Source organism: Manduca sexta, chromosome 21 (assembly GCF_014839805.1).
Source record: "Manduca sexta isolate Smith_Timp_Sample1 chromosome 21, JHU_Msex_v1.0, whole genome shotgun sequence".
In the NCBI taxonomy this organism is placed as follows: Eukaryota; Metazoa; Arthropoda; class Insecta; order Lepidoptera; family Sphingidae; genus Manduca; species Manduca sexta.
The window spans coordinates 9496563-9509330 of NC_051135.1; positions in this window are offsets into that span (position 1 = coordinate 9496563).

The window sequence follows — 12768 nt, forward strand, 5'->3', positions numbered from 1 at the left end:
CTCATAATGTTCCTAGCAAAAGTATGATTTCCCATATTTTTCATTTTTTATCTAGTCTTTGCATCAATCTACACTCCTCTATTTCTTTAAATAAAATATTCTACTATCTTATTTCAATATTCCATTCTTAATTTTTTTTCATTCTCTTATTTCGTACTAATTCTACTTCTTTTCGCTTTTCATTTTTTAACTGTTTAAACTCCCTCGTAATTCCACCTTCATTTTTCATACCATGTAATACGAACATTAAAGAGACGACTATTTTCTCGCCAACCGAGATCGTACAAGCCATTGTATTAACCGCTATTTTAGTTTAAAGGAGCCGATTCAACTCCAGGCGGCTGTTGGTGACGTTTTGTGAAACAAAAGAATCTAATGACGGGGAAGTGACTGTAAAATATTAATAAAATATTGAAATGGATTTTTTAGAGAGATGGTAGATAAACTGGCTTATCTTATGATAAACGATCATCATTGTTTTGATGATTGATTGATTCTTAATTGAATTTCAGCCACGGCGGTCAATCTCAACTGAGTTCAGCAAACTACGTAGGATATATTATAGTGCACAAGTGTGTGCGCAATACACACTGCCGCCAAGCAGCAATGTGTAGTTACTGTTATGTTCCGGTTTGACGGACATTGTAGCCAGTGTAACTACTGGGCATAATGAGACTTAACATCTCATGTCTCAGGATGGCGAGCGCATAGAAATACCAAACAATACTTAGTAATTCAAGGTATTGAATAGTATTTTTACTGTTTATGGGCGGTCGTATCGCTTACCATCAGACAAACAGCACGATCGTTTCGCCATTCAAGCAGCAACAAAAAAAAATGTTTCTGACAATCTCTTGGATTGCACGAAATGCAACGACAATATTATATATTAACATCGGTGTTTTATAAGACAGTCGAGCCCACTTTTAATAGGTATAACGCTAGCTATATTATGCCTTTACCACGTATTTGAATTTGCATACTCGAAACAGTGAATACAAATACAAAGAATCAAAGAGATTCGATACTTCTCTATTCCGTAAGCAACAAATCGTTACCAAGTTTCGTTTACGTAAACCGGTCGCTGACGTCACGGCTGACTTAGTACATAAGATAGTTCTAGAATAGATAAACCCTAGGAATAAAACCACAGTCGAAGACACGAGTAACAAAAGCCCATGGCACAATAGATATCCAAGGCTAAATACAAAGAAATGTATTTAGAATACCCTTTGTTCCCAACTCTGTTTAAGTAAGATTGATAAAACAAAATTTGGATCCTTTCCTTCCAACGGGCCAATGATTAAGCAATTTGTCACCTTTTGTTTCACTTTTGGCAAATCTAAGAGCACTCTAATACAGGAGGGTTAAGGCGGATGCACATTTAATAATCTGGTAGCAGCTTACTCCAAAATAGCGTATTGAAAAACGAACTTAAATTATATTGCATAGAGTACATTTTGATTTATCGGGATTAATTAACATGCTGATTCTAAATTAAACTATTAAAACTATCAGTAATATATATTCTATTGTGTATAACTGAAGTCATTTCTTCAACGCTTTAATTTAAAGAGATTCTGTTAGCCGATAAATGCGGGCTAACATTCTTTTATAAAACCCTTTATCACCATTACATAGGGAGAGAGGAGCGGTTATGTTGGTTTCACCGATCAGGCCCAATGTGGACACTCGGGAGTATATCATCATCCGAGCGAGCGTTGGACCGAGTCCCTAACCTATATACCCTCCACCGGCATACCAACCAAAACCCGCGGTGACCTTCGGCGCATACGGACGGCTCCAGGGTACCTTGTTGCACTAAGATAGCTCAGAACCGTCCCTGAATGCGCGCCAACCCTAATACACTAGGGCTATACACTGAAAATTGAAGATTTGCCAAGAATCAAAATTATCCCCATCCTTTGTACAGATAAAAGTTGATTGTGGATTTTCAATAAACTTTAAATAAGCAATTTAAATTCAGTGTAGGTTTTATATTTGTGATACTAGGTTGCATTTTTATGAATATTAAACGGTAGATGTTACAAATAGATTAGCGGTGTGGTTTTTATTCTGATCGTGCATTGCTGCGATACATTTATAAGGCTTGACTGTCGCCAGAATTAACTTATTGGATATACTGTCATTTTTATGCGTGCACATCAAATTGACCTCACATCTGATGGTAAATGAAGTGGACTCCAATAGAAAGTGGCTTGACGAAAGATGATTCATAGATTACCATATATATGTAAAACACAGTGAAAATTAACCTAAGCTCATCTTAATTTTAACTGTATCAAATCGATTCGTACAAAATATAAATGCTAAAGTAACTGTTTTTTACACTTCACGACTAAACCACAAAACTATATAGGTGTTTCTAGGTATTTTGTAGGTGTTTTGTAGGTGTGTCCTTAGGTATTAATCGTATATTTACATTTATATACGTTTTTTTTTTCTATTTTTTGTATTTTCATGTCACCGTGATGTATCTTCCTCATTTATCTCTGCACCAGGCTTTAAGGCTGACTGGTAGAGAATGATGAATGAAAATGCCTTTGGCGTTAAATCTACCTATAAATATTTGTATATTTAGTGCCATAAATAAAAATAAAAATAAAATGAATTTTGCTATTTACTAAGCTTCGACCCCATTAAAGGACGCTACATTTCAAAGTTGCAACAAATTCCACGTGGACAAAACTGAATGAAAAAACTAGTAAGTAATAAAAGTCTAACCGTAGAATTCAGAAGCCTAGCATTAGTAAAACAGTTACAATCAAAGTGAATTTTTAATAATGTAAAATCGGTCAAGTGCGTGGAGCTGGCATAATGGCCTCCCGTTCCGGAAAATACCTTATAGGTTTTATGCTGAGTCAGTCTGTTTAAACTACGCCTTTAAATGTTGTACTTTTATTCGTTACTAGCTTTTGCTTGCACCTCTGCCCGCTTATAATATTTTCCGGAATAAATATTTTTTTAATGTGGGTGCCCTGGTTGCGCCTCTGCATACCCCTTCGGGGATAAATGCGTGATGTTATGTATGTATGTATGTATGTAAATATTTTCCTACCAGACCGATAGCGTAGTTGGTTGTGGAACGAACTGCCGAGACGAATGTCCGCAGATTCAAATCCCCAAGGCACACATCTCTGATTTTTCTAAATAACTATGTGTGTATTCTTTGTGAATTATCGTTTGCTTTAACGGTGAAGGAAAACATCGTGAGGAAACCTACATACCTGAAAAGTTCTCGATAGGAATTTCGGGTGTGTGAAGTCTATCAATCCGCACTAGGCCAGCGTGGTTGACTAAGGCCTAATCCCTCTCAGTAGTACAGGAGGCCCGTGCCCAACAGTGGAACAGTACAATACAGGGCTGATAATATTATTATTAAATATTTTCCTGATATATAGTATCTATAGCACTCAGGAGTAATTATGATAAGTGAAAAAAATAAATCATAATCGTTTTAGTAATTTCTGATATTAGCGCGTTCAAATAAACAAACCCATTAGCTTTATGTATTAGAATAGATAACATTCTCTTGTTTTTTTACAGCAATGTTACTTTGGGCCTATTTCACTATACAAGTATTTATTTCATTACCATTTATTTCGAAGTATGGTTGACGATGTGAATTTATTCGGAAGTGGTATAACAGCTGATTAATGCAATAGTTCGATATGGGAACTCACTAGTGATGAAAACAGATGTTTGGTTGGAATTTTATTTACCATGTACAGTAAACTGTAGTAGGTATAAATTGAATGACATATTTTTATTGCATTATACTAGAATCTTGACGTTTTCATAACAGTGAAAAGACAATATCCAACTGATATTATATCCAATGAGATGTAGCAACACTCGTTTTTATGCTTTTATAAATCAAAATGGCTCAATTTTTACTACCGACTGCTTCACTAACGCCAAGAAAGACAACCAGGATAAGACCGAGAGTTGGGAATGCCCTGGGCTAATTCTAGTTTAGGGACTAATTAATCAAATAACTGCCATCTTGTGAAAAAACGATGTTCGATGATACCTTTGGGCATACCTTACCTAACGATGTAGGTATACGGTATCGGAGAAAAGAGGGTAGTCAAATATATTATTTTATAATATGAGACACAAACAACTATAATAGATTATTGCGAAACAAATTAGTTGTTGTTGACGAGGCCACGTGGTAGTAAAAAGTCTCGTGGGTAGGGATTTACGCGGATAAAATTTTGTTACACAATGATTTCCACGCGAGGGAAGCCGCGGGCACTGCTTGTATGTAAAAATGATAACAATTAATTATTTATATCATGATGACTCATAAAAACACAGAGAAAGTGATCCCACATCGCTTCCGTTTTCAAAACACGGATCCCAAAATAAACCACTAACAAAATAGCAACAAATTAATAACCCACACACATCAAAACGTTCAAAGAAATACATTATCAAAACGTTTCCGCGAATCCATTCATAGCACAAAGCCACGAAGTTAATGAAACGTTACCAAACAGAATAATCCAACGTTTGATCAAATCAGGACACATTTTTTGGTCCAATGATAAGCTGGACAAAGGACTGGCGGAAGTAATGGCATCAAAGCCAGTGGTACCATGATATCTGGATACAAACGATTCTAAACTCTAAGTGAAAGCGATAAAGATGGATGAGAGCATAACGCAGTTGATACAGAAATAACATTGACAATGAGAGGGAGGTGTCTATAATTAACTGCAATCAACACTGACGTATTGAATTTCGTGATTTTCGAGTATTTCGTACATTGGAGTGCACAAGTGGAGTTATGCAATCATTTTCAGTTAGTTGAATTCATCATTTTCGTTTATTAAAACTGATAATTGACCGCCATTTGTACCACCAATGTATTCTTTTCCACCGTCTGTATGCTAATTTGTGTTCCTTTTTTTTTTTACATTTTTGGTGTACAAAAAAGTTTTAAATAAATAAATAATTAGCTGGAATCTTTAAGTTAACAATATGTATAAAAAGTATATGTTTATGTATTCTTATTAATACATTTTTTATCGTAATTAATTTTATATTTAAATGTCACTTTTTGATAGTATTTAGGCTGTAGGTAAATTAAATTGAATTGAGGTAATTTGAGTACGATACGGTTCTACCACACACTCGCAATATAGACAACAACATTATTTGTACTAGAGAAATGGATCAATTTTCCCCTTGCAATGTAATCTGTGCTTACCTCATAAACAAACAAAGGAAATGGAAGTTAACATCATAAAAACAATATGAATGTGCGTAGTATTTTTGCCACAAATTTATTTTATTACATCAAAAGACTTCTAATTTCATACACTACTTTAGAAAATCACCGCAATATGTCCGCTTACTGCTTTCATACATTCCCAAGTGTACTACCAAGTTAGTATTTTAACGCGACTTTGTCTGTAAATCATAAAATTGTTGATAATTTACAAGTGTCAACAATACATCGCATTGGCGGTTATTACCATATTGCTACAAATATGAGGAAGTTTTCAATACTTTGATCGGTTTGCAAAGTTTACTAAAGCAATGAGCCTGATGCTTTTAAATGATCAAGCTATCACCCATTAGACATTTTCGGTGTCAACACAATTTTGATACCAGTATATCAATCACGGGCCATAAATTTAGCTAATGAATGCTAACACGTCAGCCAACGCATTCCAAATCTAGTCTTGTCACTTATAACCTGATAATGTTATTAATAATTCGATAATTGAAAGGTTTATTGACTTAAACGACATTTTTTCGAAAAACTTAAACCAAGTTAAAAAAAAAGAAACAGAAAAAAGTGCTGATTTTAAATATTTGAAAGTTAATGTCGCAAAAAATGTCGTTTAAATCAATTAGCCGTTCAACCGTCGATATAGATAAATACTTGTTCACATAGGTCTAAACTTCACAACTCCGTCAATAAGGAAATGCCCATACTCAAATCAAATCAATAAACGTACACCTCTCCCGACAATTCACGATACACAAATGATAAATGGAAACATAAAAATAAATTAATAGCATCGTCTTAACAACTTTAGCCCGCGTCTGTACGCTCGTGCCTCGACAGATGTTAACACACGTTGTTTGTTTTCTTACTTTCCGAGATGTTTGTTATTTTTTCCTCCGAGACGCCCTCCTCTCTCGTTCCATTTTTATTTATGTCACGAGAAATTAACTGTCTCTTGCTTTTGTAAAATAAAATTTCTTAATAGCCCATACGATTAGGTTTACTTGATTAAATTTGATTTGTATTTCGGTAAAATTTCGTTGTAAATATATTGTGAGTGTTGAGTTCTGTAATTTATGTTGTTTTGTATCGAATATCTTGGAAAGTTTATGGGACACGCGACATTTGAGTTATGAAGTTAGTTTCTGTCTTGTGTTTGTAGAGAAATTCGTTGCGAATATCTTTTTTGCTTTGCCAAGATTCTTTGCATTACGATGCTCGTAATTGTTACCGAGAGTAGTAAATTAAATTATAATATAAGAGAGTAATATTTTTTAAGTCATACACTTACATAAGTTTTGGTTCTTCTAGATTTTGATAGTATTTGCAAGTGTTTGTTACAACTTACTATCACTGAAATTAAGACATTACACATTATGAAATTATTATATAAAAAATTATCGCATTAAAATCTGGAATAAAATCCATTTTCTACTAAAGCGAAATATATAAATTCTAGAAATTTTTGAAAGCAGAATAATCAGGAAACCTGAGAAACATTTACCATTGATAAATCCGAAAAACATTTTCGTTAAAAATAAAACAAATTCGAAAGCAAATCTTAAAGTCGAACCACACGTCCCGACAATCATAAACTGCTCACTGAATATTTTCGAAAGAGACAAAATCGGCCGCGCCACGCTCATGGCGATTTAAAGGAAATAAAACTATAAATCTCGACAAATGCGCAACACACGTAGCTGATTCCGGAGGGTGGCTTTTAAAAATGACTTCATTTCTAAGCGACATGACGAATTTTGTTTATTTTAGACTCAGTTCAAAGTGAGTCCCAATTTGTCTTGCGTATCAAAGGAACTTTAAAAGAATCTTCATCTTGATTTGCCTTGCTTTTGCCGTGGATGTACCTGCCTTTACAGCCTTTGTTTATGACGTATTTTTTGCTGGCAACTTGAGTGTTTTGTCTCGTAAATTTTTTGCAGATGAAAGGCAGGTTTTTATAGTCAGCGGTAAAATGTGTCGTTATGAAAAATTGACCGCGGATTTTTTATCTTCAAAGAATAGATGTTAAGATAAAAGGGCTCAGGGTGAAGTTCCTGTTATGACTTACGCTTACAACTAGTGGAAAATTCTGCAATGTTTTTATAAAGAAATAGGAGGATCACGTCGCTCGCCTTATAGTATATGTACTGTTGATAGACCGGTCAGATATAGCAATATCAAAAATATCTGATTTTAAAAGCTAGTTTTTTGGGTTAGATGTTTTAGTTTCCTTTAAATTTATTACTAAATTATTAACGTTGTTCACGACTGGTTTACAGCATGATAAGCTTAACTAAAGGGATTTCTTAATTTTACATGAATGTTAGATATTGAAACAATATTATTTTTAGAATTTTATCAAGGTTTTTATAATGATTTTCTCCTAACGTTTCGAAAAATGCAGCCTTCATGGTCACGGGGCGGCCTGCGGTCATAATTATATAACGTAGGTAATGTAGGTAGATATTGTAACTTTGACTTTACTGACGATTAACACCATATTCCCGAAACGTTGGACGGAAATTATTATAAAAAGCCACGATAAAATCTAAAAATAGTTATATTTCAATTAAATAAATAGAATTTTTAAAGACCCTTTTTGCTTCACTGGCCTATTTTATTTTGTTGACAACGAAAGACTAAGAAATATCATTTAGATGCTAAAACATGAATGTCGTAAAGACGTTGCTCACTAAAAATAAGAGGGTTTACTCACAATTGGCTACAATGTGACTGTACCAAACTTGAACAAACAATAGTAAAGGCCTAAACATCTGGACTTACGTAATACGTACCCAATATTTTCGTGTACCCACAAATCATTGAGGTTATTTGTAACGTAGCTTATTTATTCTGCACACGCGGCACCGGCGCCGCACGACAAACGGCAAAATATTGAGAGCGTTTAGAAATTATTCCCAAGTTCAAATTGGTTGGAAAACATTGGCTGAAGTTTGTTTTCTATTTTGATTTTGGGTTGTTTTGGTCTTTATAGATTGCGAGTCGATAAATTTAATAGGTTTTGAATTTAGAACTTCTTTCAGAGTTTCTGAATTGAACTCTGAAATCTAAATTCTTTTGAATTTAGAACTTCTTTCTGACCTTCTTTTAGAAGAGTAAAATCATATTTTTCACACTAGCATAGCCATCATATTTTAACATTAGCAATCATCATCGGAATTACACAATTCTTAGCTTAAAACAACCACGATTTTTTTTTATTAAAACTACCAAAGGTCCAAACCCTCCAGAGCATATACGCAAACATAATATATCCGAACATAAAACAATTCGGCAGTAAACTTATTCATTTCACTAACTCGCACACTGCACAAATAGGTCACCGATATTCCAATCAAATTAATGAAAATGTACTACAAAAATCCCTGTTTTATTAATTGTATTTCGTTACTTCGATGTATTGGTGACAATCTAGGTTTTGCGAGCGAATTCACTCATGTAAACTTTTTTAAAATACCCGAAGAAGTCGTGCATTAATCTGAATAAAAGTAAGTAGTAAAAGTTGTGGATGGTAGGTTTATTTTTTTAATACCAGAACCTTAAGTGATCCAACTGTATCAGATGATAGGTGGAGTGGGATTTAATAGAATGTCGGCTGACGAGAAATGATTACCCTCGACAGTTGACACAATTATGCCGGCTTGTTGAAACCGGATATACACAGGCTGGTGGGTCAGTCACTATTGCAAAGGAGAATGCCCATAATTGTATGAAGGTTGGGCTACGCTTGCGTCTGTACAAAACCTTCACTAAACTATAGGGCATATATCCTAAATCTTATATAAATTGAAAACAATTGGATATTCGATGGGAGTTCGGAGTAATCAGAATTTTTATAACACGGTTATTTTGAGGTTAAGTATGGACTGCAATAATGAACGGTAGAAAGTACCTACGTGCCTAATTAAGTTCAGTATTGCAGTACCTTCTTAATATTGCTATAAACAATTATTGGACATTCTTTTCACTTAGCTTTAATCGCCCTTATAAGAAACTGATAAGTATAACATATCTGATGAGACGAAGCTCCAATAAAACTTCTAAGATAGTATGGCGGAATGTTAGTTTTTCCACTGAGAATATACTACCCGATCCTTTGTGTAAGTACATATTTTTCTCACTTATGACTTATTCTATTACGTGGATTAACTTAATCTTTATTTTCACCTACCATTATCTCATTTCAATATGGCGTCAACACATATTGTAGAATAGATTCAGCTTAGTTTTTATGACCGGCCGCATGACAGACGCCAACCCTCTTTGGAGGATTCCGATCCCAGGCAAGTCATGTCAGAAACACCGAGATAAAATGTTGCTTGGCCTGGAAATCTAACAGGAACCCAGGAACTAACTTCACGGCCTGATTAGGCTAATAGTTACTTATCATAGGAAAAGAAAAATAAAACAAGAAATACGAAATCCGATGTATATTTTTATATAGATGTGTATTTTTGATAGATATGGCTTCCCAGAAAACAGACAAGAACTTGATGTGGCCGCAACACGCTTATAATACTGTTGAAGTGAGTGAATGACTTCTTGCAGTGCTGGTCGGGTCATGTCATGTCGTTGTTGTCTGTGAACCTCTCTATTAACTGATCTCCAGCAGGCAGCACAAATTCATTCCAGCCTTGAAACCTAAAATATAATGTAGAAATTGAGTAAACATGTTCAGATTATTATTATTGTTAAACTGTTTTCTTTAGTTTTTGCAAGATTTTCCCGACATTGTGGGTAGGTTAATAATAATCAACATAACTTACAAACTGAATAGCTTATCTAAGAAATATACTTAACGTTGCTGTGGCACCGCAATGGTTCAGTTGATATACCGCTGGGATATGTCGTCTCGATTAACTGTCCTGGGTCTAGGCTGTAGACGACATTGTGTTGCTAACTAAAAGCCTTCCGTCTCAAAGTTCGAAACACACACTATACACTTTGTTTCTTAACAGTGAATTTCTCGACTCAACATTAAAATACATAAGAATAACACTCCGATCTTGAGTAAAATAATTTAATAATGAAATATTTTCATTCAGACAAATCTAAAGTGTCAAAATGTCATTAAGTTCGGTTGCCAGTGTTATAAAAATCAGTACCCATATATTCATTTAATTAAAAATAAAGGCCAGACATGTTTTAGTTGACGTTAGTATTTCTGTCAATGCAAGTACAAGTCGCCATTTGTTTGTTCTTAGAAGGATTAATATTTTATCTTTTTTACCAGCTATTTGGAGTTTGGTCATAATTATAAAGTAAAATATATTTTTTATAACAATATTTTTGTTTAATGAATATTATATTTAATCCATATATTATAGATTCAAGTAGTACAAGCACATTTATTGTGCATATTAACTTTTTTATTCCATTTAAAAGGGGAATTTGTTATAAATTGGTATCAATTCGCCATATTGGCATTAAAATATCCGGTGTTTGATTTGCAACAATTAAACAACTTTTTTTTTCTTATCTTTAAAACCCCTATTGGCTCATGACTGAAATAAATACAAATGAAGTAATAATTAAAATTATGATTTTACATAGTTATTTGGTTAAGACGCATGACTGACGCAAAGATAGCCTGGTTTTGGGCATTGTCCTTTTAACACCTTGTGTACGGTGGTGGCTATCCAGGTGGATATGAAATTTATCCTACCTCCAGCATAATCGCACCGCCCGCCAAAATCTTTATCCACCCATGTACTATACCATTGTACAGAAAGTGTATAACCCGCCATAATGGCACGTGTGAAAGTGGCGCGTTTCGAACAAACCTGCGTATATCCAGTTACAAACAAGCCGGCATAATTGTTTCGACTGCTGCATAACCATCTCTTCTCAGTCGATACTAATACAACATCTGATGATAATCGGAGTGAGGTCTATGGACCACCAGGTGTAGTAGGGTCACTGTGAAAGACGCATTGTAAGAAGTGACGCGCGAGCCGCACGCGTGACGTCATTGAGACGGTTACATTTTTATAAATTTTTTCTAATCTTTCATTAGTTGTCTGCCGCGATCAATGCAAGTGTCACATACGGCTGCCGCGATATTCCGCTTAAAAATAATGTAAGTGAGCTAAATACGTCACAATAAACGGTTTCTCTGTATTTATCTTGTTTTATTAACGCCCGTGCAATAAGTAACAGACACATTGCCATACTCGTATTGAAAAAAATATATATTTCACTTTCTATCTCTACAAATCATATCTGTACAGAAAATCATATCCATCGTTAAAAAACAACAAAACACACTTTATGTCTTTATGTTAAATTCCACATTACATTATTTTCATTTGGAACTTAATCTTTGCGAGAATAGAAAGGATTGTCGAGACGAGGATCGCGATCCAGTCCTACAAGTAAAAAACTGTAACTTTAAACTTGTAATGTGAGTATGCAATGTTAATTTATCTTTGCTTTATATTGTGACAAAACTAGTGTACATGAAGTTTCTAGGACTTTGAATCTGAAAATTTAAATGTTTTAAGGATTTGAAAAACTGTCAAAGCAACTCACATTGTGCCAGTTGGTGAAAAGAGTATATAATATCAGCCCTGTATACTGTCCCACTGTTGGGCACGGGCCTCCTCAACTACTGAGAGGGATTAGGCCTTAGTCCACCACGCTGGGCTAGTGCGGGTTAGCAGACTTCACATACCTTTGATATTCTTAGGTATGCAGGTTTCCTCACGATGTTTTCCTTCACCGTTAAAGCAAGCGATATTTCACAAATCACGTATCTAACTTTAGAAAAGTCAGTGGTGCGTGCGCGGGTCTCAAACCTACGGGCCTTTATCTCAGCGTTTCAATCGTAACTAGACTATCACCGCTCATAACAAAGGTTATACCTGCATCCAAATCCATTCAACCGATTTTACGCAACGTATGAGCAAATTAACAGACTACTGTTTTAAAGCACGAACTTACTACAATCGATTACAACTCTTATCATTGGTATACTGAAGTGTGTTTTCAATTACCTCACTAATGTGTATTGGGAACAAATCAAAAGGTAGTAAAACGCATTCCCTACGTTCTATTAGAAATTCATTTGGATCAATAAACTGTTAGTGGATCGTGAAACTGTTCTGTTCATGTCTTTCGGTTGTTTACAGTATTTGTGTAACAGACGCCGTAAATCTCCGTATTTTTACTATGTGAAATTGGGACGAGGGATTTGGCTGTAGTTTTGAACGTGAAACAACGAGATTTATGGATTGGTTGGGAATGTGACGGAATGTAGGACTAGATCACATTAACTTTAATATAGTGGTAGACAAGGCTATGTCAGTTCCCGCGTGGGAAGAAGCTAGAGTTTTATAAAAAAAATATATTTTAAAATTGTGAAAAGTGAGGACACCGGTGGAAGCGAAAGTACGGAGCGACATGGTCTTGAAATTACAAAGCTCTTTAAATAAAGAATAATAAAAAATAGAAGGGTAAGTGGTAAGGTCTATGTCAAATTA